Below are 24,082 nucleotides of genomic sequence, written 5' to 3' on the forward strand. Positions count from 1 at the left end.
AACAAAACTACCTGTCAGGCAGGTGGAAGGAGGAAGAAAATCTAGCCTCACATACTTTCCCATAATTAAATGTCAGATGTACACAATGCAGGAAAATAATTAGCATGGCATAATTACTGTTCAGATGGAGTCCCGTGTATATGCCAAACAAATTGCTGTACTAGAGCACAAGCTGCTAAAACAAATTGAGTTACTTAATTTTTACATGTTAAAAGCAGCTTGTTTTATCGTTTTCTAAGATGCAAATGTTTCATTAATAATGTAGTCTTTCTAAGTGTGCAAAGCTCCAGGCCACTGCAAAGGTGGGTCCCTGGATCTCCTTCCAGAGGCTCTTCAGACAAAAAAAAAATCTGACCTCCCTCTTTCCACACCTGCCACTTGCCCTCCAATCTTCTCTACACGGAGGAGCCGAAGGGTTTTTTAAAGCTGTGAATCAGGTCATTTCACATACCTGCTTTGTGATCTTCCAGTGGCTCCCACTGCCCTTCGAATAAAGTCTGAAGGCCTAAAGGAATGTGCTCCTCTGCTTCTCTGTGGCTTCTCAGGCCTCCCTCCCTGTGCTGAGCTCCAGCCACACTGGCTTTCTTTCATTTCAGGTTCCAGTCTTCTTTGACCCAAGGTCTCCATACTTGCTGCTCCTTTTGCTCAAACACTCTTCCTCCTCTCCTCCATCTCCTGCCCTCCGCCTCTCCTGTCCCTCTGTAGTCGGCTAATTCCCTGGACTTACATCCTGCGTCCTCAGGGAGACCTCTCTGACCACCCCATGAAAAGCAGGCCCTGCCCTCGGCAGGTCTCTACTAGAGCTCCGCGCTTGCATCCCCCATGCCGTGGGTCGCACGCTGCACTAACATTTTATATGTCAGTTTGTGTTTTTACTTGTTTAATGTCAACCTCCTTCATGAGGGTAGAGATCACATTTGTTTATCTGGCCTGAAGGAGGCGTGTGTGTTCATGCATACATGCATGAGCACATGTACACATGCACATATATTTTACATATGTGGTCTGTAGATGATGCACATATATAGTATGAGAGTTGAGCCACTGCAGCCTCCCACTCAACCCTGGGGACCCAGGGCCCACTTTTGCCTTTAGGCCTCTGCACCTCAGACCCTGACCACCCATCTGTCTCTTACCCAGAAAGGTTCACCAAAGGGCCTGGTTATTCATGAGTTTCAGGGTGCTCGGTCTGCAGAAGATGATTCCAACTCAGACGCTCGGCCTTCAAAGCTCAGGAGCCCACTGCACCTGCCCGGCCCCATCTGTGGGTGGGTCAGGAACCTAGCAGGACAGCATTTACTCACTGGATTGATACACATGTTCTCTCTCTCTACCTCCCTCCCACCCCTTCCCCCCTCACACACATACACACAGCAAAGCAGCCCGCTTCAAAGCCGGAGGCAGGAGAAGGGTATCTATTTCTGGCAAGCTCCCCGAGGAGGCCTCAGAGGGCTGGTAACTTACTCCCCTCCCCTTCTCCAATCCATCCAAGTCTCTCCTCTCATTAGCCCACCCTGGATCTCAGACCACCCTCTCTGCTCAGCTCCTGGCCAGGACACCCCCTTGCCAGGGGCTTTTTCTGGCTTGCTCCCCCTTACCCACATCCCCTAAACAGCCCAAGATACAGGGCTTTCAGTGCCAAAATGGGGAAAAGTCCTGGGCAAAGTGGGATGAGTGGTTATACAACAGAAGCCTAAAATCTCCTCTCATGATCTTTAACCTTATTTCCCAGCCTCATGAACTCCTGTCTCATCTATCTCTGGTTTACTGGTTCCTACTTGGCCCTTGACTGGGACACAGACTAAAGGTACTGGAGATAGGTACCTGGGCTTGAATCGTGGCTCCACACGGCTGTGGGCTGATTACATAAACACTCTAGGCCTCAGTTTCCGCATCTGTAAAATGGGTCTGTTAATTATACCTATACAGGCTGTTGGTGCCTTGCTCAGTTCTCCCTTCCAGTCCTCCAGCCGCCATGAGGTTTGGCTGCTAATAGCTCAAAGCTGCCTTGGAATATGGGAGCTGCTCTCCCAGAAAGGCATGGGGAGTTATGCCCCACCTTCTCCTGGGAGGTGTGGCTTACAGCTAATAACTGATTGACACGAGAGAACAGCAGCCCAGCCCCGTTGCCTCCAGTGAGAACAGCCCTGTGGTGCCATTCACATGGCAGCACTCCCAGGGGAGCAGGCTAAGGCTAGACCTTTCCCGCAGCCACATCTTTGTTTGGCTTCCTCCCCCATCCTAGCCTGCTTCCCTCAGGTCCTGAAGGTTTTCTCCTGGAGCACCTCCTCATCAAATCACTTGCAAAAAGTCCCTAGCTCAGTCTGTGCTTCTAGGGAACGTGAGCCGAGACATCTGCGTTACAGAATTGCTGAAAAGATTAGATGAGGACGTGCACAGAAAATGCTTACAGCAGAGCCTGGCACGTAGTATGTTCCCATTTTGTGGATGCTCTGCCCTGACCCCTGTGACTTCCTCTTGTCCCATGGAACTGCAGGGCTTGTCCCCCCGACCCCCACCCCCGGGGCACCACAATTGCTACTGAATGCCCTTATGCATGGTACACTGGCCTGGGCACACCCAGGGTTCACCAAAAGCTGGGGCCCCACCTGTCAGGCAATCCCTGGCTTGTAAGTCAAGAAAGTGCTTCAGCTGGAAAGGGCCCCCAGTGACAGTTAGGGGAGAAACTGTTCTCAATTTTAAAGTAACTGTTGGAAAACTTCAACAGTATTCTAAGTAACAAGTTTCAAACTGATGGATTGGTCAGGGTTGAGAACTGCGGAGTCCAGCTCCCAGGCTCAGCCTTCCTGCAGGGAAGACCTTCTCCTGGCCCAGCCCTGCTGTTAATCTGCTTCCCAGAAAGAGCACAGACAGGAGGTTCCTCCTCTTACTGCTCGCTGGCCAGCCCTGTCCCAAGGTCCAGGATGAGTTTTCTCCCCAGGTGCTGCTGTCCAGGGCTGTGAGGGTCCCAGCCTCAGAGGCAGCACACTTCGATTGAAACCCCCTAATTGTCCGGAGCCTTCCCTGAGGACCCAGCACTGTGCAGTGAGAAGAGACACAGAAGAACCATGGAAGAAATCAAGGGCTCAGTCCTGTCTTTGAGAAACCCCGGGCAGGTGGAAGGATCCACGAGTCACCAGACATTTACTAAAGAGAGAAGCAGTGATTAACACAAGAGCCAACCTTTACTGAGCAGGTACTACGCGTGAGGTTTTTCCTAACTGGTTTGCCTGTATGGCGTTATTTAGTTCGTACAGCCCTTCTGTCCTGCTCCTCCTCACTCCCCGGAGGGATGTCTGAGGCCGAGAGAGGCAGGGAGCTGGCCCGGGGTGTACATCCAGCCAGCAAGAGCAGGATTCATCCCAGCAGCCTGGTTCTGGGCCCACTAGTAACCTCCACTCCCCCTCCCACTAGCCTGACCCCCAGGGGCTTCCAGTTGAGTGGAAACAAACGTGGGAATAGGAACAAGTTCTAGCAGAGGTGGAGTGAGTGAACTACACCGGGCAACAGTGAGTGATGGGGACAGCGTGAGGCACTGACAATGTCATACCGTGCCAAACTGCGAGACTGAAGTGCTCATGGGGGAAGCAGGGGCTCCTTTTCCATCGCCTCTTGTCAGCAGCCAGTAACCCCCTCCACCCGTGCCAAAAAAAAGAAGAGTGCTACAAGGGAGGAATCTATCTGCTGGCGTCCCGGGGACCTGCTCTGTGCCAAATACCCTCCCGAGCAAATATTGATACATTAACCACAGCTCAAACACCATGAGTGCCGTGAGCATGCTTCAGCGGGGAGGGGGTGGCTGGCCTGCTGCCACCTCCCACAGGCCTCATCAGAGCCAGCAGTGGGCTCTCCCTCCCGGTGGAGAAATCTGCGGGCTCTTGAACCAGGGCTGGCAGGGCGACAAGAGTCCAGGGGATGCTGACCGCCCCTCCCTAACCGCCCTGCCTTCTTGAGAATGGGAAGTGACATGGGCAGGCTGGGGATGGAGCGAAAGTCTGCTCATAAACGGCCCCAGGGACTGCCGCCCCTCCTCATGCAGGCTTCAGGGAGGAGAACACCAGGCCGGGAGCAGGGGCCAGGGGGACAAGCTGCTCAGGACTTGGGAGCATGCTGCCGACACTCTGCATGGAGACCCAGCATGGAGCTCTGCTCGGTTACAGATGGCAGAGCTCCTGTACATGCTGACATACATAGAGTAACAAAACCCAGAAGCCCGTTGAACTTCTTTCCCTCGTTATTTCCTCTATCACTAAAGGCAAGGCCGAAACCTAGTTTCTTAGATTTACAAGGGAAATATGTAATTAATTGCATCAGAAAATGCCAGAGCTGGAAGGGACACAAGATACCACTTCCTCTCAACTCTCATTTGAATGACAAGAGACTGAGATGCAGGGAGGTGAACTGATTCGCCCAAGGGCTCAGCTAGTGAGCAGCAAGCCCAGGACAGGGCCCAGGCTTCTGTCTCCTGCAGCGTTAGCCCCAGTATATGAGCCTTGCCCTTCACCACCACCTCCACCCTCAAGTACTATTAGGAATCTCCAGTGGAGGCCACTGTGTCTTCTCAGCTTTGACTGAGTATAGGACGGGCTAGGTGGGTGGAAAGATGGGGGGACTGGCGTGGCAGGTGGGCTGGGCACAAGTGGGCCTCTGGTCTTGCACGAAGAAAGTCAGGCACGCACAGGTGGTTCGGTGAGGACATCAGACAGGCAGGGACAATCCTGGGAACCCACCCTTACTAACTGGAAGAGGCAGCCTGAAGCACTGTGTTAAGAATGATTCTGAGGCATCTTCCAGGCTCTGTGAGACCATGTTTTGTGATCCAGTTGTGATGTCAGCCACAGGCACAGGGGGAGAGTCTCAACAAATACGCCAGTTATTTGCCGCCTCTTCCTAAATGTGTAAGGATGATGGTGATGCTTCAGGCTGTGATCTTTCTTTCCAAAGAAACTCTTTCAGGTCCCTCCATGGGGAGAATGGAGCACTTCATGCAGAATACCAAGTGCATCATAGGAGCTTCATAAATATATTTATTGGAAGAAAGAAAGGGAGGATGGGAGGAGGGAAGGATGCAGGCAGGGCATCCCTGGCAGCCCCTGGGATGCTTTGAACATCAGCACCTCCTCTCCTGGACTCCTCTTCCCTTTGGCACTGCTGCCAGAGCAAGATGCCAAAGAACAGCTCCCTCCGCTAGGGGCCAAAGTTTACTTAGAAACTTCTGGAGCACCCATAGGTCTTGAGTAAGAAAGTCAGAGCGCATCCTGCAGTTCCCCCTTCCTTCCAAGAGCAAATCTTCACCAAGCGGCCCACCTCCACCTGGCCTGTAGCAACCGCAGAGACCAGGAGGGAGGGAAGGCAGGTGAGGGGGAGGGGCCGTCACTTGGGATAGCAATGAAGGGCTGTGCTTCCAGGTTAAAGCAGGAAGAACCACTTCCGGGTGGTGGTAATAGCTGGAAGAGCCACGTGGGCCAAAGGTTAGTCCAATCATGCTCCTCTCCCACTCAGAAAGTCAGTGGTTCCCCGAGGCCTTCTACATCCAGTATAAAACCCTTTGGATCTGGCCACTACCCTCCAGCAGGACTCTGTCCCTGAGTCCAGTCTCCCTGGGTCAACTTCAGGTCCTCTGCAAACTGATCCCCTTGCAGTGTCCTAAATAACCTCCAATTTTTCCTTTACCATGACTTTATTTTTTTCTTCCTTTTTCCTTCTGTATTGGTTAGAATCTGACCCATCCATCAAGACTCAGCTCACTGCCACCTACTCCAAGAAGCCTTCACTATTCCCTGGAATTGCAACCTCCCCCTCTCTCTCTCTCTCCCCTTCTTCCTCTCTCTCTCTCTCTCCCCCTCCCCCCCCTCTCACAAACAGAAGTAGACCTAGGTCTACTCCAATTCCATCCCCCAAATCATAGAGCTATACCCTGCCTGCTACACTGTCAAACAAAAATAAGAAAAAAAATCTACTACCACAAGGCTGATGTTAGGGTCTAAAATCCCTCTACCTCGACCCTCCCCTCTTTGGGGAAGGTTTTGTCCAGGCCACAGAGACCTTTAACAGAGTTGCTGTGATGAAGTCAGGTCATGAGTGTGCATAATTCTGTGGTGAGTGCCCATCCACTGCATATTCACTGTGAATATAAACGAAAACTTAACCGGGTAACTTTATTTATACTCTGGATGAAGCCTTCTCTTTTAATAAAACAGAATCTGTTAAGGATTATAAACAAACAGTGTTTTATGAACTAAAACTGCAGCGCACTAGTCACTCAAGGGCAAAAACCGGGCGCTGGGAGGCTCAGGCAGCTATAAATAAAGATAAGGCCCTGCCAGGCCTGGGCTCCAGCGGAGTAATTGCTGACTCCATAATCAGCTTCTCCCCTCCCCCGTCAGGCCCACAAATCACTGGGGTGTTGGGTCACTGCCCACTGGATTCAGCCCAGAGACAGAGAGCAACGGCAGCTAAGCAGTTCATTAGCCCTGAGACTGAGTGCAAACTGAGACTTGGGAACTGTCTAGGTTCGGAGTTGAACTACAGAGCGCTAATCCCCAGAGCCCACAGGACTGGACAAGTTGCGTAAGGAGCACCCGTGGGCTGGGCCTGCGTCACTCTCTGAATGTGGGCCCTAATCAGGGGTGTTTCAGCTGAACTGCCACACCCTCTATGGGAAACGCTGCTCCCACCCCCGACCCCCCTTGCCCCTCAATCCAACCATGTGGTGGGGGCCGCCATCCACCCCGGCTCAGACCCCAGGGCTGTCGTAACTGGTCCATGTGACGGGAACATGTGCCAGGCAGAGCCAAGGAGAGTCCAAACTGGGCGTCGTCCAATCAGAGCTGGAAGAGGATGTCCCTTCCCAGGTTGGTCACTGGGGGAGAACACGTTTTTGCAGTGTCAGGACACTGCCTCTCCTGCTTTGTGAAGAAAGCCCATCCACGGTGGACATGCCCTGAGCGCTACTGCGCTGATGGATGCGTGCTGTACGACGCATCGGTCCAGACACACCGCCTGTGCAACACCAAGAGTGAGCTCTGACGGAAAGCATGCACTTTGGGTGACTATGGCGTGTCAGTGTAGGCTCATCCGTTGTGACAGATGTCCCACTCTGCTGGGGGACGCTGACAGGGGAAGGCTGTGCATGTGTGGGGGCCAGGAGTATACGGGAAATCTCTGCACCTGCCTCTCAGTTTTGCTGTAAACCTAAAGCTTCTCTAAAAAATACAGTCTTTTTATAAAAAAGAAGAAAGAAGCCTGTTCACCTCAGGGAGAATGAAGTTGAGATGCAGAAAGAGGCAAAAATGAAAAGGGAATGTTCCTAATGGCCAGTGAGTCCTCATTTTTGTGTAAGTTGTGTCTCTCTGCTTCTTTATCCTTACTAACACGTTTTATAGCAAGTCTAATATCATTTATTGAGCACCTACTAGGTGCAAGCCATTTTGTACTAACAATGATATTGTCAGTATTTGTTGAGCGACTACAATTTGCCAAGGGCTTTCTGTGACTGTCTCATGTAATCCAGACACCATGGATGAGGTAGACGCCCTCACTTTCTTCTTGCAGATGCGGAAACTGAGGCTTAAAGAGGTTATGTGGCTACTCATCAGTATAGGCGGCATATAGACTCAATCTGACACCAAAGCCCATGCTTTAACCCCAATACTATGACTTCAATTTTGTTTGCACAAACAATATGGATGTGTGGTGGGGGGAGAGGGAAGGGGGGTTCACAGCAGGCGGACTCACATAAGTACTTGGTAAAAAATGGGGAGACAATACAGACGTATCGAAGCAGATGGCCCTGTTATCTCATACTGCCCGTAGGAAGTAGTGTCATTAAGTCCAGTGCTGCGGTCCCGGCCTTGGTTCTCCACTGTCGGGAAAAGGTCTGGTGCCTGGCAGGACCTAAATCAGTACTTCTGTACAGATGACCCCGCCGCAAAGCTCTTCTCTCGCTTGATCCTCCCCATTTCTCTGTGGTGTAGGCAAGAGAAACCAGTACCATTTTTACTTCATAGATGGGAAAACCGAGGTCCTTGAGGCTCCCCAGCTTCTTTCCTTTACCTTGTGACTTCATTCCCTATTCCTCTGTGCTCCATCCAATGACTTGGATTTTCTGTTTTTTTTTAGGCGCCATGCCTACTCTTATCTCAGAGCCCTTGCACCTGCTCTTATCTGAGACTAGAGTCCTTCCTCCCTCTTTCCACGTTGCCCAGGCTAACTGAGGTCCACTCTTGATTTTGCCTCAAAAGCCCTTTTGTTGGGGTCATTTTCTCTGACCACTTGGATGGCCCCGGTTTATGCTCCCACAGACCGTTTTCTGGCACAGCATGTTTCTCTGCTTCTAATGACATCTGTGGGTTATTATTTCATTTACATCCCACTAGTCCACCTGACTATTACCTCCCGAAGGCATGGAACATGCTTGCAGTGCTCACTACTTCATGCCAAGAGTCTAGCACAGTGTCTAGAATGCTCTCATCCAACATTTGACAAATGACACGTGAATGAATGAATGGGTGACCGGGATGATGCTGGGATAAAAGGTTCCCCTTTCCAGGTTGGTCGCTGGTGGAAGAACATGTTTTTGGAGCTTCAGGAGACTGTCAGATCCTTAGGAGGGGCATAGTCTCTTTGGGAAGCCACGCCCACCACTACTGAACTTGGCCCAAGTCTGCTTGTTGACTTCTATCGCAGGAGATGGTCTAGTGGCCAAGACCTTAAAATCACAGACCTATAAGATGCTAAGTCTTACAACGTGGGCACAAAAAGATGAGCTTACCCCACACCGGACCCTGTAAGAGCAGAGGCACTTGGGAACTGAGAGAAGAGAGATCAAGAAGGAAAATGGTGCCTGCCTAGGACACAGCTCCCCGCCTCCCTCCTCCTTTAATCTGCCGGGGAACACCTTTTACATCCAGCTGATTATGTTTAACCACGGCTTTGTGTCCTTGCCTTATAATTACCATCTTTTTAAACCCAGTCACAAAATTAATTGCCCCTTAATGAAGCAGGGTAGCAATTAAAGGCAGCGAACCTTGTGGGGAAGGAGAAACACATTTGTCGGAGGAGCACCATCAGGGGCCCTACTTCGCAGGCCCCGTTATTATGGGTGTAATCACTTTCCAAGGCCGTGTGACACCTCCTTAGGCCCAATCAGAACTGCCAGGGTCTGGAGGAACCCATAGTTCCTACAGAGTTGGAGTCCGATTAGAGCTCCCTGTTTCCTGGACTGGACAGGAAATATGATTTATTGTTGCTTCATGCCCATGAAGTCTACCGAGGATAGGAGGCCCACCCAAGAAAGCCATCGCCCCGTGTGGCAACCTTTCCCCTGTCAATGCCATTCCTGAAGGTCCATGTGCAGACACTACAAAGCCCAGAGCTGCAGGCAGAGCCCAGAGGCCTCCACCTGACAAGCCTCTCCAGGGAAAAGGAAGCACACCTGTGCCATCAGCCTTGCAGTAATGAGACCGCAACAAGTTCTTCAGAGCCCAGTGGCTGGGCTATATGGATGGGGCTCTGTCACCCTTTAGATGGGCTAATGACCTTGGAAGACTGAGGAACAGAGGGAGGTAGGTAAGCCTACATACTTCTAAATAGTCCGTCCCTGCCGTGCTCTGGGCTCCGGACTAATGCTCACATCTCGAAACTGACAATGACAATGACAACAGAGAAATGGTCATAGCTGACATACATATTGAAGACCTACTATATTCAGGCTCTCCAGTTCTTACCACCCCCCCTGGAATGCAACCACTCCATTGCACAGCACAGAAGAAACCGAGGCACAGAGAACTGAGTCATTCTTCCAAGGACACACAGCTAAGTGGTAGAACCAGAACACAAACCCAGGCCCTGTTCACCCTCCCCTTTGCCTCAGTGTCCGATCTGGCCCGACCCCACAGGGTAGCACCCGGTCCTCCAAAAGCCAAAGAGAGCCCTGTCCTTCTTTGAGAAAGATCCTAAGCTAATACATCCTTGTCTGTTTCTGCAGGTCAGAGTGAAACAGGAAGAGGCGTGGGTTAGCAGCTTTGGCAGCCAACCATCACAACTGCTTGTACCCAGGCTCCAATCTCCACTCCTTCTTCCACACAGCCCCAAGCTCCCGGGAATGCTGGGGTCTCCCAAGCCTTGGTCATTATTGCTGCGTATGTCCAGGGTCAGAATCATTTAGGTATGCTGTGATGTAGCGGGAAGACCCCAATCAATTGTGAAAAAACAGATGAACCCTGCAGTCAGTGCTGGTCACGAATTTAACAATTTAGGTTGCAAAACACTCCAGCTACACACATGATCGGCGGCTGCTTTGCCTCCCTCTCTCTCTCTCTCTCTCTCTCTCTCTTTAAACAGGCCATAGAGGAAATGAAAAGGAATGGTGACAAAAAGTCCACATGGACAGAAAAAGAGAAGAGCCTGAAAGCTCCAGGGCAGGAACTGACCAATTTCATTAACTCTTCGGCATAAAAATGTTTTGGTGCCATGAGCAGAGCTGTTTGTTTGCCTTCACAAAATAATACTTTTAATAAGTCTGAGATTAAACCTTCTAGAGATTAATGAAATGCAACACCTTGACTTGAAATGTTAGAAATAGCCAAGAAGGTATAATATTTGCTTTGCACACAGTTTGATGGCTGTTGTCATCTTGCATAAATAGTTCCCAACCTCTGTTATGAGTGGTGTAAAAATTGTCACTCATTGTGATTTGGCATTGTTGCTCTATATAAAACATATTTCTTAAATACTTTAATAAACACTTAACAAGGAAATAGGACGGATCAAATTTAAACCATGACATTAGTAGAGTTGACACATGTAATTATATCCTGAAAGTCATAAGTTGCTACTCTCCTAAGAGTTTGTGACTAATATTGTCATTAAAAAATCAAACTAATCATAGTATCTGCCACTTAGTAAAATGTTACTATATCCCAGACATGGCATTCACTGTACATCTATTATTCACAGAAGTCCCTTAAAGGAATCACATTATACCCATTGAACAGAGGAGAGCACTGACCGTCAGAAAAGTGACACGATCTGCCTAAAGCCAAACAGCTGGGAAGTGGAGGGACGTGGGATTTGAAGTCGGATGGCTTTAACTCTGAACTCCGGCCACCAGCACCTAAGCCTCCTGAAACAGAATAAAGAAACCTAGCCTGGGAAATTCTAATCAAACGCTAGCTTCACGACAAATTAAAAGGAAATGACACTAACAGATTTTATTTGATTGCTTAAAGAAAGGCATTTTGTAACCAACGAATGGGGGTAGAATCACTGTAAATGGTCTTGTTAGGAAAAGATACGGCCTACCCTCACAAAGCAATACAAGGCAGGCCCTTTTGGTCATGCTGTAAGGTTCCTTTATTAATTCTACTTCCAAAATTCTGTTCCCGTCAACTGCACTGCAGTGTGGGCGCTTCCCTTGGAGGGCTCCGCCCTCACTGACTTGTGACTTCTCCGTGCATCAGTAGGAGGCCCAGACCCCGCAGGCCCCTGGGGCGCCCTCTAGTGGCTCCCAGCACAGTCTGTGGAATCAAAGACTGTGCTGGCAGCGGAAAGGGGCCACTTTGTAAATGTTTGCTTGTGTCTGTAAAAGCAAAGAGGAGCGAACTGTCTGATGTTGCACAACCCGAATGATCGAGGGCATGAGCAATGTAAAATGATTTTTAAAATCTAGTTATATAAGAGGAAGGTCCTGAGGTCCTCCCTCACCAGTGAAATTCTAACAGGGTCTCTCCGGAGTCAGGAATGGTCCCCAGGAACCTGAGCTGTAGGCACCGTGGTACAGCAGGCTGGACGGGATGCCCTGCTTTTGTGGAGCTCTCTGTCCTCCGGGGACAGTGCCCAGTGGCTTCACTGCAGATCTCATTTCACCCTCATTTCATCATTCCTGTTTCACAGGCGAGGAAACCGCAGCTCTGCGAGATGAGGTAACTTGCCCAGCATCATGGAGCCAGTGAGTAGGATCCTAGCCCCGGCAGTGAAACGCCAAAACCAGGTTCTTCTTTGTTATATTTTGATGGGCCATTGTTGCAAATATTCCTTATACGAGCTACAAATAAATAACTGGTTTCTGTTTTATAAAGACTTCTGCAAATTAGCAAGGGATTTTCTGATTTTCCTCCCACATCCTGTTGCATTTAAGACCTCAAAGTTAATTACTACACCAGACACTGCGCGGCAGAGATAAACATCAGGGCCCCTTGCCTCGTGTGTCTGCCATTATGATCGGGTCCAGGCAAGGCCTGCAAATGGCTAATGAGGTTAAATATAAAGTAAGATAAAGTTGTGAGGCTGTGCAGGTTCTTGGGGACCAGCAGATGACACTTGGGTCTAAACAAAGGTCTATATAAGGAAAGGAAAATTATCTCTGTCCCAGGCTGAGATCAAAGAACAATTTCCAGTGATACTGCCACCCCCCACCACTCACACACCCACTCCCCGCTCACAAAGGCACACCTCTCTCACACAGGGAGGGAAGGGCTTTGAGTGGAGTGGTAACGCCTCTGCGAGCCACTCTGGCACCCCCTTTGCCTTAAGTACCCGGATGCAGAGAGTGAGAGGGCTGGCCTGAGAATCGGGTAACCCGGCTTCTGCTCCTGGGCATTATTAAAGCACTGTGACCTTGAACAAGAGCGCTGCTCTGAACTAGATGGGTCCGATCCACCCATCTTTAAAGGCCCTGGGGATGTAGAGCAGCATCCAGCTACACTCCATAAGTTACTGGTCACTCTTTTTTTTTCTTCTGTCATTCTTGAAGGACTACCCTTGCACGTGGCTTTGGGAATTGGCAATTAGAGTTCATGCTAGAGGTGCTGAAAACATCTACTGAAATTAAGTCCCCAGCAATCTGGAGAAAGCACGACTCAAACCCTTCCTTCCCTCGAGAGAACAGGGCCCATAAGCATTTGCAGCTGGACTTCCGGATGTGAGGAGGCCAGCCGCGGAGGGAGCCCCAGCCATACAACTTGGGACTTGGAAGCCAGGTGGCAGGATGGAAACTGGGGCTGGGAATGAGTAAGAGTGTTAAGTGGGAGAGACCCTGGGATCAATGTTTTAAAGGGAGGCGGCATTCCCCACCCAATGCGCCCCCCGTCTTCCCACTGAGCAGGAGGCTGTGGGCCTCGCCTCACTGTGGCCACCTCTCTCCGTACAGCAGGTGGCCATTTCATTAAATGCACCATTTGCAGCCTTACCTGCCTGGGAGTGTACCTGTTCCGCCCCGCACGGCTCTGCTTTATTGGGATCAAACCTCCTGCCCTCATTTCTGAGACTTCCCCGAGCTCCATCCACAATACCACGGGGACGAGCTCTAATGGCCCATTACACTGAAGGGGCGGCACTCCAAAGAGCCACGCACTTTAAAAGTAGGCCTGGAATAACAGCTTTGAAAGGAAGAAAATCAACGCCAGCACAGCTCTCCCATCAGGGACCCAGCGAGCTTCCCCCAGAGAGTCCAGCATGGTGTGGTCGCTGAATGCTATCAGCCCTGGCAGGGGTGTGGGGGATGGCCGGGACCTCCCTGGCATCGGTGTCCTCCTTATTGGGGACTTTATTGAGTCAGATGACAGGATCATGTGCTACAAACTTCCCAGGTCCATGATTATGCACAAGTCGGAGAGCCCAGGATAAAGTGCTCGGATTTGCTCCTTCCAGCCTCTGAAGGGCCAGTCTTCCTCATGGGGTAAGTGAGTCGATGGCTCAGTGGTCAAGAAATGCGGAGAAGGAGGCCAACAAAAAAAGCAGCGAAGGGCATGGATTTGGGAGATGCCTCATTCTGGGTCCACCTCCTGCCTGTGGCTCCGACAAGCTGAGTGACCTCGTCCAATCTTTTTGTGCTGTAGTTTCCCTGTTTATACAATGGGGATGGTCAGAACTCCCCTCCGAGTGCTGCTTAAAGGACAAAGGGGTGAAAGCATGTATAACAAACACTTAGCGCACGATGAGATCTAAGTACTTGCTGTTGCTGTTCTTACTGGTGCTGAATGGTCAGTAGGCAGCAGTTCCCTTGGCCAGGAGACGCTAGACCAGGGGAGGCAATGGGATAGTGGCATGACAAGCCCCCAATTTGAAGTCAGAGTCCTTGGCTGGAAAGCGTGCCCTGTAACTTACACTGCACACGCCTTCAAATTGGGCAAATTCAGCTACATGCATTTGTCACGAAGAACAAGAGGGAGAAAGTTGACGACTGAAATAACTACCTGCCACACTGCTCAGAAGGTGAATGCCCCTGCGAGCTCGGCAGGGGAGACTGGACGTGCTGCTCCTACCTGCTTGCCCCATGTGTGCGCCTCGGCTCATTGAGCACTAAGGAACTCTCTTCTTTTCCTAACATGTGACCTCTAAACACAAATCCACTATTTCAGCTGGCCGTCCACTGAAGAAACTGATCTCTTCTGATTCTGGTGGGCAAACTGGTGGGGCATAGCTCTTGGTGGGTGGGTTGTGTTATTTTTCAGGGCCATTTGGACTTTTTTTTTTTTGTCTTCTGTGCCGAGTATAGGAGCTGAGAGTGTCCGTGCAGGGCTGAGGGTATCCTGTACTGCTGTGCGGACTTGGGATGTGAACCTCAAGATCTTCAACAGAAAAGTAGGGGCGATAGGCCAGACCAGCGCATCCAGTGCTGTCAACAATGCACACTCCATCTGTGTGCTTTGTAAGCCACACCGACACACATAGGGAATAATTGTTTCCTTACCCACCGCTGTTGGTGTCCTAGTCTCAGGCCACACAGAAGGGTGGGGCGGCTGTGACTACAGTCACCCCCTGCATCTCACATTCCCAGAGCAGAGCAACAGGCACTCCCACCATCACCCCAGAGGAGCAGCCAGGGGGCCTCCCCCAAATTAGGTATGAGCCTGGTTTAGCTGTAAGCCATTCACAGCTTCCCAGTCTCCAGCTGGGTGGCACTTTCTCTTTTTCAGGTTAAAAGCATTCTAAAAATACCTTCCGAGCCGCTGAGGTCCCTGGTCTCCCCTGCTCTGATTTCAGTCCAGTCCCCATCTCCTGTGGTGCGTGTCCGGGTAAGACCTAACTGCTGCGGATGTGCGCTAGGTCTCAGAACTCACAGCGGAACACCGACAAGTTGCTTCAAATCAAGTCTCATGGCCCAGCCCTCCATTTGGACCCAAGAGAAGGGCAGGAGGTCCCCTAACCCCGATCTGACTCAGGGCAAGTTTCCAATATTTGGAAAATAGACAAACAATTCATTTTCCTGAAGTCTACCCTGAAGTTAAAAAATATCACATCCTCGAAGCCCAAAAATATCATATCCAGCTTCCAGACTTTACAAAGAATGGGAATTCTATTGAAGAATTTACAGGTCCCTTTGAGGAACTCCCGCCCTCTTGACAAATGCTGTACCCTGTAAACTGTGGCAGCAGGCAGTGTCTTGTCTGAGTGCGCGGCTAGGTGGTATTGCGGTGCCCAACTCTGCTGTTTCCCTATCTCCACTACAGACAGTCAGACAGCGTTCAGATACTTGGCATTTTGGGGGAAACGCCCAGGCCTGGGTTTTCTCTCTGGCTCCAGGACAAGCTGTGTGTCAGGCACAGCCTGCTTGCATTCTGCCTGGGGCGGGGGGTGGTGGGGATGGGGGCGCTTATCGTGAATCAATACTTGGAGTTAATTATCACTTGGGCAGAGAGGATCTCAGGATTTCTGCCTCACATGTAGGGACTTCCCATCATCAACTGGGCTTTGCCTCCGGTTCTAACCCTGACCTTTTAGTTCACCTTTTGCCTTCAGTCTCCATCTTGGACTCTGGTTCGGTTATCAGTGCCAGACGTTCTCCTTTGGCCTGGACACATCAAGGTGAACTACATGGCACCATGGCCCTTCACTTGTGGGTTCTGCCTCTGAACCCCACCTACTGCCTGGCTGTCTCATCTTACCACTGGGAATGAGGCCATGCCCCAGCGCGTCCTGAGAGAGGAAGCATAGGCCCAGGGGTTAGGCTGATGGCTTCAGACCCGAGCCCCAGAGCTTAGCTGGCTGTGCAACCTTGACTATGCTCCTCAATCACTTTGTGCCTCAGCTTCCCCACTGCAAAGTCAAGATATCCTCAGGGATTTGTTGAGGGAATTTAACCTGATAATGAATAGAAAGGACAGCACCATGCTGGGCACCTTTAAGTACACAATAAATATTAGCTATTATAATAATTATGTGCTTTCTGCATTTGGGAATTCTACATTAATTTTGAAATCTGTAGCAAACTGACAATGAGAATCAGAAGAAATAAGGATGATTAGTTGGAACGTTCTTTTTGAACATATACACTCACCAAAGCTTTTCCAAATTAACCTTCAAAGCAGTCTGGGACCAAGATCTTTTGGCCATATCTCAAGGAAAAAGGAATGTTTTACTTAGGAACATTAAAAGAAGAATTCATCTAAAAATCAGTTGTAAAAATGAAATAGGATGAGAAAGTTAAAGACAGATATTTTGGCTGAGCAGCTTCAACCAAGACCTGGTTGGTTAAACGAACTGCAAGGTGCACAAGCAGTCACCTAGCAATGGGTGGCTGGTGTCTGAGCTGTTCGACCCTATGTCTGCGAGTCAGATAAGGACCAATTACAAAGCACATTCACATATTTGCTCCAACAAGCGGACAATGCACTCAAGCCTTCCTTCTCAAGCCTTCCCTATCAACGTGACCAGCCTTTGGAGGCTGCATTCCTCCTCAGACAAAGCAAGACTGTTCCAACCCCTGTCAACACCTCAGTGTCTGCGACTGATAGCAATCAGAGCCTTTCTCTTGGCTCAAGTCACGTTTACATAATGCAACATCACGAACAATTTGGATCTGAAATTCATTTATTGAAAACCCCAATGCCCCACAAGTTGCTAATGGTATAAACCTTTTGTCTTAGGTAAAATCAAGTCACTGAAGCAAATGGTCCTGAAATGAGCAGAGATTTCATCTCTAATGTGGATACAGGGCTGCAATGGAGAGAAGGGAGGAAGAAGATTTGACCTTTAGTCATCATCACAGTGGTGGAAAGGGCCTGTACCCCTCTGTATTTTGGGGGACTTGACTCAATGGGGGAAACCCAAGGTAGAGTCTTGAGACTTTTCCTTACCTTTAAAATAAGGGTTCGCAGGGGCCATACATCTTACTAAGAGTCTCCAGTTCCCCAAGTGCAAATTGGCACTGTCTTTTCCACAGCAGTGGGCACGAATGGGGAGAGTTTGCTTGTGCACTTGAGTTAGAAGGACCATCACAACTTTGTCTCTTCAAAGGGGGGAAACACTCAACCTTGTTTACGGCAGCACGTCCTATAGGGTGTCTCCCCCGATGCTCGTCTCCAGCAACACGCCATAACAAAATGGATCTATGACCAGGTATATTTGGGAAACACTGCAGATTATACAATGCACATCCGCACATTAAAGGCTGTTAGAAGTCCCACAATAAAGAAATATATTTAACTTTTTTTAACCTAGTTATTTCTCAAATGTGTTTGACCATAGGACTTTTTAATGTATTAGCCCATAGAAGCTTCAGGAAACATTCAAGACACTGTTGGGCTTATTGTAAGCTGCCCAGTTCTTTCTTCTGACTGCTAAGGGGAAAACCGACAACTCTCATCACCCCCCCCACCCCCGGCTCGTTTCCTCCTGACCATGCGTGAGACATCAATGTGATGGTAAAGAGAAGCCTCTGAGACATGGCTTCCTCTAAGACAGATGCCTCGCAGATGGCCACAACACATGTGCCTGTGCACGTGTGCGCATACACGGCCAAGCAACATCCCATTTAATGGCCCTTATGGTCCGAATTGAGGACGTCCTGATTGACCCCCACCCCCAAGTCTACTGTGACAAGTGTTCTGCTTCAGCCTGTCAACAGTCTTCAAGCTCCAGCATCCTGCTCCTGGGATCTGCGGGAGGAGACGCGTTCTCTGGCTGTGCAGGTGGAAAGGCCCCTCCGTGCCCCTTCTCTGCCCTGTCCTGGGCTGTGTCCTTCGGCTGAGAGCAGCTCTTTGTCACGAGTTCAGTAGTGAGCATTTTCCATCTCCTTTCTGATGGACACCAGGCAGAATCTTTATAAATAATCACGAAGGAATTTAAAGGTGGATTACACATATATGAACAAATCATGGCCCAAAGCATCAAATGGCTTAGGTCTGCCCTATCAGAACCACAGAGGTAACTGACAAAATGCTTCAAAGCCATCATAGAGGATTTCCCCTTCTGGAAAGATGGAACAGATGAACTGTTTTCTTTACTCCACTTCTCGAAAGATGGAATAGAAGGGCTATTTTCCTTATTCCTCCCACATAGTTCAATTTAAAGCCCTGGACATGATATGAAACAAGACTCAAAAGGTAGAGAGAAGAAAGTCTGGCTAGAGGCTTGGAATCCAAGGAATGACAAGGTGGCAAGTTCAATGGCTTTTCTTTATGCCTCATATGTCCCAGACCTGGTCCTGGTGAAGCAGCAGCACCGATATGCAAAAGGACACAGACAAATAAAGCCTGCTCTAGTCAAAGGTGAAGAAAAGAGGCAGACTAGCCAATAGAAGACTTCTAGACAAGAACTGCTCTATTTTAGCCACAGACCACAGACGACTCTGTAGCCCCAACTCTACCAGGCCTGGCTGAGTGGGAAGCCTAGACTTCTCCTCCATCAGTCCCACAGGGCACCCAAACCCCTTGCTGGGGTTGTATCACAGAAGGCCAAGCCCCCATGCTGCATGGTAATGCACCCCTCCTCATGCTGTTGGTGGAAACCACGTGTGGAACTTGGTCTTCTAGACTCACCCTGTGGTTACATAACACGGTGGCTCCTGCCAACGATCTCACCACTAGGGGGCTGTCAGAGGAGTCTGAGGGAAGGTCAGACTTTCACACTGCCCAGCAGTGATGAGCCTCCCACGGTATTGGGGGTCCATCTGGGAGTGGTGGTAAGGCACTCTGGCCCTCCTAGCCAGGTGGCATCGACAGAGGCCTAGTACAGAGATGAAGTTCCCACTCCCTTTCAGCAAACCAGGAGCCCTATCCCCCACGTATCAAGGGAGGCCAAGTGGGGAACCAGGACTTCCACCCCACCTGGGGTGACAAGGCAGTGCCATCCCCTCCCACTGCCAGAGCAGTGCCAGGAGCCAGCTAAAACAGAAGACTTAAATAAGATCTAGAGTCCCACTACATAATAGCCATAATGTTCATTCTCAATAGAAAAACCAGTCATCACTCCACGAACAAGGAAAGTCACAACTTAAATTTGCAAAGACAATCAAAACGTTCCAACACTGATGTGGATTTTAAAGCAGCCATTATAAAAATGTTTTCAAGAGCAAAAAACATGCTTGGTACAAATAAAAAACTAGGAAGTCTCAGCAAAGAAATCGAAGACAAAAGAAGACCCAAATGGAAAGCTCAGAACTGAAAAACAGATATCAAAATAAAAAAATCAATGGATGGGCTCCACTGCAGAATGAAGTTGACAGAAGAAAGAATCTGTAAGCTTGAGCACAGGACAATCAAAATGACTCAATCTGAACAACAGAGAGAAAACAGACTTAAAAAACAAATGGACAGAGCCTTAGAGATCTAACATTTGTGTCATCAGAGACCCAGAAGATGAAAAGAAAGACAATAGAGATGCTGGAAAAGTACTTGAAGAAATAATAGCTCAAAACTTCCCCAATTTGCAACAAGACATAAACCCACAGATGTAAGGTGAGCAGATTCAAATAGGATAAACCCAAAGAAATCCATGCCAAGACACATCTTTTCTTGAGTTTTAAAAACTCAAGAAAAAAATATCTTGAAAGCAGTGAAAGGGAAATACCACCTTAACTATAGGGAAAAAACCAATTCAGATGACAGGGGATTTCACAAGAAACCACGAGTTCAAGAAGGAAGAGGCACCAATGCTCTCAAGGGCTGAATAAGAAAACCGTCCAATGAGAACTCTATATGGCAAAACACCCTTCAGGATAGAGGGGAAATCAAGGCATTCTCAGATTAAAAAAAAAAAAAAACAAAACTAAGATAATCTGTCACTAACAAATCTATCCTTAAGAAATGGCTAAAAGAAATTCTTTAAATAGAAAAGAAATAAATATCAGAAAAATGGATAAAGTAAAAATATAAGTAAATTTATTTCCCTCTCCTTTGAAGGTTTCTAAGTTATGTTTAGTGGATGAAGCAAAAATTATAACACTGTCTGATGTGGTTCTCAGTGTATGCAGAAAAAATTTAAATTTAAGACAATTGTTAAGTTGTAGAGGTAAAGGGACATAAATGGAGGTGAAGTTTCTACACCTCACTCAAACTGGTAAATTGTCAACAGCAGTAGAATGTGATAAATATATATAATTAATATCTAGAGAAACCACTAAAAATGCTATTCAAAAAGAGACATTTCAAAACACTATATTGATGAGTCAAATGGAATCCTTAAAAAAAAGTTCATGTAATCCATAAGAAGACAGGAAAAAGAAACAAATAACAACAACAAAAAGCAGAACAAACCAAAACCAGAAAAATAAAACAGCAGACTTAATAGACCAATAATTACATTAAATATAAATGGTCTAAGTATACCAGTTAAAAGACAGAGATTGATGGATTTTTTTTTTTAGAATAGTGTGATGTAAGCAAAAGTGTTAGGTGGCTACTTCCTTCGAAAGGCACTAGCACATGTCCTTTACCCTCCTTAAGTTTGCCTCCTTTCTGCCTCTCCAAAATGAAAATGTACGTGATCGCTGCCATATCAACTTAGACTACAAGAGTGAGGCCATAACATAGGGGTAATGGAATAAATAGCTAGAGCGACCTGTTTCTCTGAGCTCTTGTTACAGCAGAGCTGCTACACCAACTCTGGACTTCCTCTCCATGGATTCTTAGTTCAGAGAAAAATAAATCTCTACTTTGCTTAAACCCTGTTACTCTGGTGTTTTCTGTTCCTTGCAGTTGAAACTAATCCTCACTGACATCAAAGTTATACTTACTGAAAGCAAGTGTGGTTCTATCACTGTGCCAAGCCCTTTACAGAGATTATTTTAATGAGGAAGGTACTAGAATTTTACCCATTTTTTAATGGCGAGGAAACTACTGCTCAGAGAAGTCAAGTGATCTGCCCAAGGTCACACATCTCACCTGCCCAGTGCAACACTGATTAGTCTAAACTGTAGGGCCTGGGCCGTTAACCTCAACAGTGTATTGTGAAACACAATGAAATCTCTAAAAAAAGAGGCTTGTCTCATTCCCTTTAGCCTGGCTGAAAAGCTTCCTCCCACAGTCGCATGGGACCATGATGAGCTCAGAGAAAGCTTTTATGCATCAGGCATTCCTAAGGAGTTAGCTGTGATTCTCTTGAATTTATTAACTTTTTGGACATAATCAGTTGGACCTCGCGTTCATTTGACAAACATTTATCGAGGCTTCATGGCCAGGTCTTGAGATAAGCCAGAAGAATGAACTGAGTGACTAGACCCTGTTTTTCCAGGGGACCCCATTATGAGTGGGCACTGAGCTTTTTTCACTCTGAAAGTTGATACCCCCCACCCCCCATCTCACTGCTCAGCCCCAAGCCCAAGATGTCAAACAAGCAGACTGTGGGGGTTCAGAGTGAATTCAGTTCTCCCGGAAGCCCCACTATTCCATCCCGTCTACACTTTGAGGAATCCAGGTCACTTTTTCCTTTTATGCCTCTAACATGGTGACCAGAGACTTTGATGTCTCACCTTGCAGAGAGGAGAAGAAAGGGCAGAAACACTTCAGAGATGGTGGGCAAAAAAGCTTTGAGATCTTTCCAAGCCCCAGCAGCATGGCTTGGTCTTTCCTCTACATTCCCTGGAATGAAAAGTGGATTTTTCTAGCTTCCGTCTCCCTCCCATGTCCCCCGCCCTGTTTCCAGCTCCTGGCAGTACCAGTGCTCACATCCAGGGATAACAGTCCAAATCGCCTCCTTCTTCTCTGACAATAAAATACAGCAACCATTTGGCATCCCAGTGGCGCCCCAGTCTCCTGACCCCTGGCTGGGTCCCAGGGGCTTTGTGGTTGGCTGCTAATCAGAGCCCTGGCCATAGCCATTTCCCATGACATAGCTGGAATTCTCCCACTGCCTGTCCTCTTGGCTTCAGTTACTCTGCCAGGCTGAAACTATTTGCTCCCCTCCCACCCTGTCCATCACTGCCCCTTCCTTAGGCAGTGCCTGTGCACCCGCCAGCCTGCCAGACTCCTGAGGCCCTCAGTGGGGGAGTGGCAAACCTCTCTCCGCTTTTATTATTGACCCGCAACCCACCTCCTACACTCCTTCAGCCCACGGACCTCTTTCAAGTACCCTCCTCTTGAGCAATGATAAACCTTGGTGCCAGAGAAGTTTAAAGAGAAACAGCTACTCCCAACCGACCATATTGGTATCAGAAGAGAGGTCAAGCGTGTGGTTTTCATGCTGTAGTCATGAGAGAGCTGTCTTTTCTATGAACTAGAGAACCAGCTTCTCTGCTCTTTGGAGGGCCCATTCCTAGCCTACTTGGACATGGGAAAGAATGTTTTCCAACAACGCTTACAGTACTGAGTGTGTCTGTATCCCACAGCCAGGCTGCTTGAGTTGCAGCCCAGCTCCACAGACTTAATAGCCATGGGACCTCAGGCCAGTCACTGAGCCTCTCAGTGCCTCAGTCACCTCTCTGTACATTGAAGAAAATAAGGGGACCACCTCCTAGGCTTGTTACGGGGATTAAATGGGTTCACATTTGCAAAGGATGCTGGCAAGTGCCTAGCACATAGCAAGAGCAATATCTGTGTTTGGTAAAGAAATACTGTGTATTTTTGTGATGTAAATTAATTTTCACAACAATGTGATGAGTTTATTATTCTCTTTTTAGAGAAAACTCTACTGGAACTCCCAGAGTTGTAGAAACTCACCCATGGTTAGAGAGTAAGTGGGAGATCTGGTATTTGAACTTGGGTTGCATTTGCCATGATGACAGTGGTTCTCAAAGCAAGGTCCCAGACCACCCAAGAACTTGGTAGAAATGCAAATTATCTGGCCCCACTCAGACCTACTGACTCAGAAGCCCTCAGGGTGGGCCCCAGGATGTTTAAACCAGCCATCCGGGAGGGCGAGACTCTGGGAGTTGTACTCCACCACCTTCCCGTCACAGCGAGAGAGTCTCTTCTTCTGTCTTCTGGTAATCAGTGCAAAGTGAATGCAAGCTGCACACATCTCTCCAACAACACAGAGAAACACAAGTCTTCTGGGTGCAAAGTGCCGTGCTAGACACCACAGGGACACACAAGAAGGTGAGCTTCCTGCCTACAGAGTGCAGTCCCTAATTATCAAGCCAGACAAGCATGTGCACGAAGTCCAACAGCACAGAACACACTAGCAGTCAAAAGCATCAGTGTGCAGATGCTGAGGGTCCGACAGAGCCCTGGGCCAATTCTGGCCTCCACTCTTACCAGCTGAAACTCTAAGGAAGTCACTCGACCTCACTGAGCCTGGCTTCCTGCATCTCCTCATGAAGCTACACTGAGGATGAGATGAAATTAAGGCATGCCCCTTACATGGGGGCCAGCACATGGTGTAGGGTTTAGCAGCACAATGGCCGGGGTCATCACTAAGATTTGTCATCAGATACAGCGTTCATTGCCTAATCTTGATAGGAAAGTAGAGGTGGGGGTGGGGAGATGGCTCTGAGGGAATCAGACCTACAAAGAATGGGAACCTGACCTTGATTTCAATGCAGGGTAAAAACCTCAACAGATGGACAGAAGAAAATGGTTCCATTGATTATTAAAAATGGAAATTAAAAAGCATAGCAGGCTAAGAGTACGTCAAATCAGACTTACTAACATGACTTTCACCTTGAACTTGGAGACTCAAATGCACAGAACCCAAACTGCCCTCAACACGCCAGCATACCTCAGCCCCAGGCACAGGCTCTGGGAGCCCGGAAATGTTTAATCACTGGGTATTTAGGAAGACAGCTGTGGATGCCGCTGTGGCTTCCCTTTCTCTGGGCACTCTTTGGAGGAACATCTAAAATTTAACTCATGTCCTGGGAAAAGTAACCAAAGAATATTTAAGTTCTTCTTCTCCCACGTTTCCTCCCTGTTGTGGAAGCCTA

General features: G+C 48.5%; 1 protein-coding gene and 1 long non-coding RNA gene across 2 annotated transcripts in view; one reads left to right on the top strand and one right to left on the bottom strand.

The window, feature by feature from the left end:
• The window catches only part of SLIT3 (slit guidance ligand 3), a 509,645-nt gene that overhangs the window by 365,531 nt on the left and 120,032 nt on the right, over positions 1 to 24,082 (bottom strand). The gene's annotated exons all lie outside the window — the stretch shown is intronic.
• LOC123478350 (uncharacterized) lies at positions 6,984 to 13,671 on the top strand. Its single transcript, XR_006653527.2, has 4 exons — positions 6,984 to 7,319; positions 9,989 to 10,168; positions 11,896 to 11,992; positions 13,590 to 13,671. It is a non-coding gene; the product is annotated as an uncharacterized lncRNA (long non-coding RNA).

The sequence above is a fragment of the Desmodus rotundus genome, chromosome 6 (assembly GCF_022682495.2).
Source record: "Desmodus rotundus isolate HL8 chromosome 6, HLdesRot8A.1, whole genome shotgun sequence".
NCBI lineage: Eukaryota > Metazoa > Chordata > Mammalia > Chiroptera > Phyllostomidae > Desmodus > Desmodus rotundus.